The sequence below is a fragment of the Phacochoerus africanus genome, chromosome 2, assembly GCF_016906955.1.
Source record: "Phacochoerus africanus isolate WHEZ1 chromosome 2, ROS_Pafr_v1, whole genome shotgun sequence".
NCBI classification, from domain to species: domain Eukaryota; kingdom Metazoa; phylum Chordata; class Mammalia; order Artiodactyla; family Suidae; genus Phacochoerus; species Phacochoerus africanus.
Genome location: NC_062545.1, coordinates 227,142,943 through 227,150,763, shown reverse-complemented (window position 1 = coordinate 227,150,763; position 7,821 = coordinate 227,142,943). Strand labels below are relative to the sequence as shown.

The window sequence follows — 7,821 nt, the reverse complement described above, 5'->3', positions numbered from 1 at the left end:
CCTTCCTTATTAGGATACATGAGACTACAGCTAGGGCCACTCTGAGGACCCGGGGTAATCTCAACTCAAATCTTTAATCTGCAAAGATCCTGTTTCTGTATAAGGGGACATTTCTAGGTTCTAGTGCTTAGGCTGTGGCATCTTTGGGGGGCTAATTTTTAGCCTACCACATAGGGTGGCACAGTTCCTGCCCTATCTTTACAAGGCATGATCCTGGACATTTTGCCTTAAGACTACTAAGTAGTCTTTTGTTCTCCCCAGTTTATAATTCAAAACCATCGGGGTTATTTTAAGAAACTTCCTCCCTCTCCCAGAAGGGACAGTGACTCCCAGAGTTGGGTGGTTTCATTAAGGTCTCAGCACTAGACCGAGTTGCTATTTTAGAGGCATTTTCCCCTCAAGGTTTTATTTAATTCCAAGATGCACTCTAGCATTGTTTCTCAAACTTTCATATTCCCCGCACCTCTTAATCCAGTACGTGGTGGAGGTGTGTGAATCCAAAATTTTCGAAGTGCTCCAGGGGAATTTTATCAGCAAAGATTTAGAAACGTATATTCCAATAAAATCCAGAACCCAAACCCTCGAAATAGGGAATTCCCCTTCCCGCCTGCTGGGTGTACCATGGTTACATGACTGAGTTTTTATTAAAAGGATGGAGAATCTGCACAGTATTCACTGAAAGAGTTCCCTAGCGGCAAAACTTTCAATTCCGAATTAAGTGGTAGATGACGACAGCCTGGATTTGGCAGTCCTGCTGCTGTCGCTAGCCTGGAACCTCATGGGTCTGACTGATCAAGTCCCGGCCGCGCCCTCAGCGGGAATCAAGACTTGCCTGGGTGAGTGCAACTCCAGTTGTGACGGCTGCCCGGGCTATTGTAGCCCCGGCGGCTCAGGCATCCTTAGGTCCCTCGGTGTTGGGGCGGGCCAGGGAGTGGCTTTCAGCGCCACTCCTTCAAGTGGCAGCCACTCCAGAGTGGCGCGGCAGGGGGCGTGGGGAGACGTAGGTGTATATTTATTCTGGTGTGAGAGTGGGATGCGGGGACCGCTCTATGTTGCGGTCCCGAGTCCGAGAGCAAGCTAAGTCCAGAAGAGGCCAAGAAACTAGCGCCTGTGACTGGCCAGGTGGGGGCAGCCGTGATGCAGTGGCCGAACTCAGAAATTTTTCACGAGTTGTGGAAGTCCCTTTGGGGATGCTGGTGGGGAGCTTGGCTTAGCCAGGAGCGATGAAGGGGCATGTCCAGTTCAGCCTTCAGATGTGGGCTCAGCCGGGAGGTGATGGGGTTGTAATGCCTACCTCAGCCTTAGAGTGATGGGCGGCGAAATGTCAGGCTCAGCTGTGAGTGTTGGGGTGCAGTGTCACGCTCAGCCGGGAGGTGATGGAGGTGTACAGTCAAGCTCAGCTGAGAAGCTGAGGTTCAGGGCTCAGCTGGGAGGTGATGGGTGCGAAGGATCCGCCTGAACTCCGAAGGTAATGGAAGCGCAGGCTCACGTTCCGTCAGGCCGGGTACGCGCTGCGGGATACCTCTAGCAGCTGCAGTCACAGCGAGGCTCGTTCGTTGGGCTTGCTTTGGCAGCTGTGCGGTCGGGTGCTGTTCCTGGGCGCCACAGCGAGAGGCGCTGAGCCCTAGTGTCCGCTTCTGGCGCAGAGCTCTAGCAGCGGGAGGAGCCTTGCGCGGCCACCGCCTCCTCCGGCTGCAGTCTCCTCCTCTCCCTCCGCCTTCTTCGTCTCCCCCGCCCGCCCGGCCAATCCCCAGCCTTCGGCCCAGCCGAGCCGGGCCGCTTGTCTGGCTGGCGGAGGCTGAGCGCGACCCTAGCGAGCCGCGGCGCCCGCCGACCAGAGACAAGCGCGACTCCCAGGGACCCAGTTCTGACCCGTGCTGCCGCCCCTTCCCCATTGTCGCGGGGACGCTCTGGCCCTGCTGCTCGGGCCACGATTCTCCTCCTCTTCCTTCCCGAGGGGACGGAAAGGAGAAACAGCGGCTGCTCGGGGAAGAGCCCGAGCCGAGGCCCTTGCCCCCGAGGCTCCGGGCTGGAGGAGGAGGAGGCGGAGGCAGAGGGAAGTGCGCGTCATTCCCGGGAGGAGAGGGTTTCACCTCCAGGCAGAGACTGCGGCTGCCAGTTGCGTAAAAGCAGCAGCGGCGGCGGCGGCGGCAGCGGCGGCGGGCGACGGTGCTGGAAGGGCTCTCTGGCCATGGAGAGAAGATCTGGACTTGGGGACGCCAGGAGCTCAGCTCCGTCGCTTTGGACTGCTGTGTAGGCACCTGAATTAGCCGACGCTAAGCGGGGGAGGGGAAGGTAAGAAGCAATGGGGTCACTGGCTAACCCCACTCCCCGCCCCCCGCTTCCCTGGCAGCCGCTGGGGGCCACTGCGAGGACGCGCACCGTGGTCCTCCGCACCTTCCCGGCTTTCCGGCTCCTGGCAGTCAGGCATTTGGGCATTCCTATAGAAACGGCAAACTTCCTCCTGCCCCGCACAGCACCCTCCTGCGCTCCCCCCGCGGGTCGCCTTCCCCTCTTTGGATTAGGAGTAACAAAACTCCTCCGGAGTAAGTCCTCTCCGTAAGAAAGGGTCTTTGGGAACCAAGTCTTGATTTCTTTCTCTCCCTCTCTCTTTTCATTACTTTTACGGGGATGGAAACAATGGACCTTTGAAAGTCGGTGTGAACAGCCTTAAACTTTCTGGAGAGGGTTAGCTTGGGGGAATAAACCCCACAGGAAGCCAACTACAGTGAAAAGTTGGTGGAATGTGCATTGCATAGTTTTGGCCTCAGTGCGCGCGCGCCTATGCCTTTGGGGTGATCTTTGTCTCTATTCCCCTGGGTTGGTGCTCCCCCTGCTGTCCCCCCCCCCAATTTCTGTTAGTTAAGGTAAGGCGACTCGTTAAAATCCCATGCACCTTTCTTTGGAGCTGGGGAAAGGCTTAGCACTGTATCCCCCACTTCCAGCTTTCCTCTGCAGAGTTGAGAAGTCTTGGCAAAGAAAGGGGGTCCCGCTCTGTGAGGACCCTTAAGTGCTGCAGTTAATGCTGGTTGTTACACCCCCTTGTAATAAAACCAAGGTTCTGATGTCCCTGGATGCTCTCTGCAGAGGATTGATTTGTGTCACCAGGTTTCCTGTGGAGCGGAAACTGCTCACTTAAATTCTCCTCATTAGGTTAGGAAAACAGACTTTGATATATGTCTCCTTTCATCAGCAGTAGGGGTTAAGGATAGAGCGCTTAATAATTTTAAGAACTTTCATTCCGCACACGAGCTACTCACTGGCTTATATTCACTCCCCTTCTTTCGGTGTTGACAACGTGGTGCAATGTTGCATAACTGGATGTGTCGAGGGTATGCAGATGCTATCTTCCTGAGCTCCTTTCTGTACAAAGTGAGAAACACTTAGAGGAAGGGGGATGGAGGGAGGTTTCACCTGAGCTCAGGAGGCCTGAATCCTCGAAGTAGCCAGGCTTACCTATTGGAAATGACTCCATTTACAAAACAAATGCATCTAAAATATTTAGCCTTATGGCTTTTTGGTTGGCTAGAATGGAGCTCTTAATGTTTGACCCTTGAAGAAAACTTGCTATTTTCAAAATTGACTTGGGCATCATACTTTGGTTGTGCCTTTGATTAGCTATTCAGAGGGCTCTTTTGAGTTTGCATTGCAGGGCAAAGCAGAAGATAGTGCACTTCCTCTTCTCAGTCAACATTGGCAGCACCTTCTGGTGCTTTATCCTTTACATTAAAATCACTTCTCCAGCTTTCTGTATACCTACACTATAGGATCAGTGTGTGTGGAAGTCTTGTCTTGGGGTTTTCAGTGCAGTCCACTTGATGCTGTTTTACCTGGATATGTTTACAGGCCCAGAAAAGTAAGGTTAGAAGTGAATTGAGTCAACACCTGTTTCACTTAATAGTCTGTGGATGAGTGCGAAAGTAGGGGAGTGGACACTGTGTGTGTGGACAGGAAAATTAAATCAGTAAATTCTTAAATGGTACTTGTTTAGATTTCCCTTGTTTCAGCTAATTGTATGAGTAAAGTCTCCTTTCTTGATGTGGCCTGTAACCGACAAATTTTCAAAAGTCTCACATTTTACAACAGGAAACCAGAATGGGACAGCGCCTCATTCATGTTCTAATAGACATAATCAAGCCTGTTGTCGAATAGCTAACTTGGAAACGAAGAGAAACAAAGCAAGAGAGTAAAGTAGTCTTTTGGGCCATTTCTCAAGTTGAAAAGTTACTGTTTATGAACTGTGTGCCTCTGGGCAAGTTTCTGAAATTAGGAATGAAGAATCACATGTCAGAAAGAGAAAATTTAAATGATCATTATCAAATTAACCATTTTAGACTCTCCTGGTATATATGTAAATATATACCTTGTAAAGTGCTATAAAATATTTGAGTATCACATTATCCACCCATCCACCATCCTTTTAGCTTACAATTATTAGTCACCTGTTCTATGTCAGGCTGTCTAGAAGCAATCTGATTGCCACTCCCTTTGTGGAATGTTCTTTCTGGTAGAGAGAGGGAATTGGATAGAGTGGTTGAAACTTGGGAGGTCACAAGGAGCAAAGATTATCTGTGTGGTGGCTTTGATCTGTAAAGAAAGATAGAACAATCTCTGCTGTTGAAGAAATCAGTCTATTCAGGGACAAAAGGAAATGAACAATTAGAAGTCCTGGTTGGAGAACTATGCACAGAATGCTTTAAGAACCCAGGGAAAGATCAGATTGGGCCTGGAATGGGGAAGCCATTTAGTGAAAAACAAAATTTACTAAATCAGACAAAATAGTAAGGACTGAAAACTGTTGTCAGAGGTACCATTTTGAAATATAAAGATTGAGAGTTCCCATTGTGGCTCAGCAGAAACAAATCCGACTAGGAACCATGAGGTTTCCAGTTTGATCCCTGGCCTCGCTCAGTGGGTTAAGGATCCGGTGTTGCTGTGAGCTGTGGTGTAGGTCGCAGACTCGGCTCAGATCTGGTGTTGTGGCTCTGGCGTAGGCCAGCAGCTGTAGCTCCGATTAGACCCCTAGCCTGGTAACCTCCATATGCTGCAGGTGCAGCCCTAAAAGGACAAAAGACAAAAGACAAAAAACAAAACAAAACAAAAAAAAGAAATATAAAGATTGGAGGACTTGAAGTCAGAATGGAATTTAAAACAAGGTTCTCACAATTGTTAACCATTTGCTATTGGCAAATCCCCTGATTCTTCACACATGGTTTCTTCATTTGTAAAATGACTTAGTGGAATCCTTTGAGGATTAACTTTAATTTGCTGTGTACGTAACAAAGTACCATACAAGCTAGTACTGTTTGGTGCTTTAAAAATACATTATTTTATTTTATTTTTGGCCACACCCATGACATGCGAAAGTTCCTGGGCCAGGAATCGAACTGGTGCCACAGAAGTGACCCTCACAGCTTTCGGTGACAATGTTGAATCCTTAGCCAGCTGAGCCACCAGGGAACTCCAAAATACGTTCTTTTTAAAAACTATAAATAGATAGAATTTGTAACTTAGTCTAATTGGTCTCAGCTACAGATTTCACTGGCCTTTTCCAGAGCGTTCTGAATCCCATCTTGAGTGCAAGTCTTCCGTCGTTGTCATAATAGCATGGCATGTCTTGTTCAGGCATCTTCATCTCAGCCACAGGAAATCTTTTCATGGCATTTGGGTTGCGAACACTAATTAGAAGGATGGGCTCTCTGGTACAGTACATCAGTTGAGAGGGGCTTGTCTGTGTCTGTGCTCTAACTTCTATACTCTTCTTCCTGCTTCCAAAGTCAGGCTAGCCCTTCTGCTTTCCTTGATCCTAACAAGATGAATGTAGAAAAGGAAAAAGGACAAGAAAAGCTATGCATCTGCGTTTTTGAGACCATGAAAATCACCCTTAATGGTTTTCTCCATTTGTAAAGAGGTATAATTTTCAACCACATTGTTAAAGAAAGCTGTGCTCTCAATAGCAGCAGCTGCTGTCTAGGTGAAACTTGAATCTGTAAGCAATACTTGCTTTAATATCTTGCCTTTAATTCTTCACTTGAAATGGACTTAAGCTCATTTGACATTTTAATAAATTGCCTTTGATAGAAATCCATACTGAGGTATTTAAAACTGCCATGTTAAATGTGACTTTTTGGGGGGAGGAATGGTGATATGACTATAAATCAGACTTTAGGATAATTATACATGCTGAATCTTAGTTTGAATGGGCTTCAAAAATAATATTAAAACGAGGAAGTTGAGACCCAGAGAGGCTAACTAATTAGGTAAGGTCATGTAGTAAATTAATGGCTGAGTAGGGACAAGAACCCCTTTGTCCCTATTTCCAGCCAGGATTTTTTTTTTCTCCAGTATACTCTAATTTGCTATTTGGCTTTGTTAGCAAGTTAGTTATTTTAATGTTTTAGCATGAAACAATTTGCATGTGGACTTAGAAACCTCTTGCACCCAAGTTTAAGGCAGACACTATACCTTATGTTTCGAGAATCATCTTGATAGGGTGCACAGGGTGGGGTGGAGCTACTTGTAATAAATTTGTCAAATAAGGAACTAAGTGTAAAAATAATGTTAGCTTGCATTTTCTAGAAATAGTGTACCAATTTAACATATTGTCAAAGTGCACATTTTTTAAAAGAAACAAATTCCTGAAAACGTTATTCAGATTTGTGTTGTGAATCATATGATAAAAGCATATTAGAAACTGACTTTCATATTCTTTTGTTTTCTCTGTACTTGTTTTGGGAAGCCTTTAACGCTGATTGTTAGGAAACTATGTTCAACAAATATTTTATTGCATTCCTAAGATGTACAAGGCACTGAGCGACTTGCTGTGAATGATACAAAGATGTATGAGGCAAAGAGTCTTTATTAAAATGTCTCTTTACAAAAAATGAAGCAGACTCAAAGCTGTGTATGACTTAAAACACAGAACTGCTGTCTCCCAACAAATCGGTCCTTTGATCTAGTAGGCAAATCTGCTCTGAGATTGTTATTAGACTAACCAGACTTGAACGAAATTTTTATTTTCATTGCAGAGTGACAAGTGATAAACGTTTTACATTTATTTTATCAGAGCTCTAGCTTAGTTTGGACTATAAGTAAAAATTTGGCAATATTTGATGAGATTTTATTTTATGAAAAGTTAGCCTAGGAGAGCTTGTGGTAGTGTTCCCTTTAATGTATTTTACAAATGACTTTATTTTTATTTATTTATTATTATTTTTTGTCTTTTTGCCTTTTCTAGGGCCACTTCCCATGGCATATGGAAGTTCCCAGGCTAGGGGTCTAATCGGAGCTGTAGCCTCCGGCCTACGCCAGAGCCACAGCAACTCGGGATCCAGAGCCGCGTCTGCGACCTACATCACAGCTCATGGCAATGCTGGATCCTTAACCCACTAAGCAAGGCCAGGGATCAAACCCGCAACCTCATGGTTCCTAGTCAGATTCATTAACCACTGTGCCACGATGGGAACTCCACAAATGACTTTAACATTGCATAGAAGTGCGACTGGAAACTTGTTGTTGCTTGGAAAGGGTTGCGGTTTAAGACAATCCACATTGAACAACCAAGAAAAGATTTGTCCTCATTGACTCTGAGTTTGATGTAAGTATCCCAGAACATATGCCTATTCACTGCAAACTAGATTTCCTGGTCATGTCTGGTTACTCAGTCTCTCTGAAGAGTGAAATTATTGATTTGAAGGCTCTTGCCTAATTACTATTGGCTTGTACTTGGAGACTGTTAGCCTTCTCTTATCATAATGGTCTCTGTTAATGGTGACTCATTTCCCTAAAGAATGAATAAGTTGTGTGTGTGTGTGTTTAAAC

At 46.1% G+C, this 7,821-nt stretch overlaps 1 protein-coding gene across 6 annotated transcripts in view; it reads left to right on the top strand.

Moving 5' to 3' along the window:
* Positions 1-1,036: 1,036 nt before the first annotated feature.
* CEMIP2 (cell migration inducing hyaluronidase 2) overlaps positions 1,037-7,821 on the top strand; it is an 82,525-nt gene continuing 75,740 nt past the window's right edge. For 4 of the 6 annotated variants that reach the window (XM_047767763.1, XM_047767767.1, XM_047767768.1 and 1 more), the window contains exon 1: positions 2,158-2,295. The gene's annotated coding sequence lies outside the window, so the exon portion shown is untranslated. Of the gene's footprint in view, positions 1,123-2,157; positions 2,296-2,418; positions 2,547-7,821 lie in introns of those variants that run through there. The other 2 variants (XM_047767765.1, XM_047767764.1) reach the window with 2 other exon arrangements.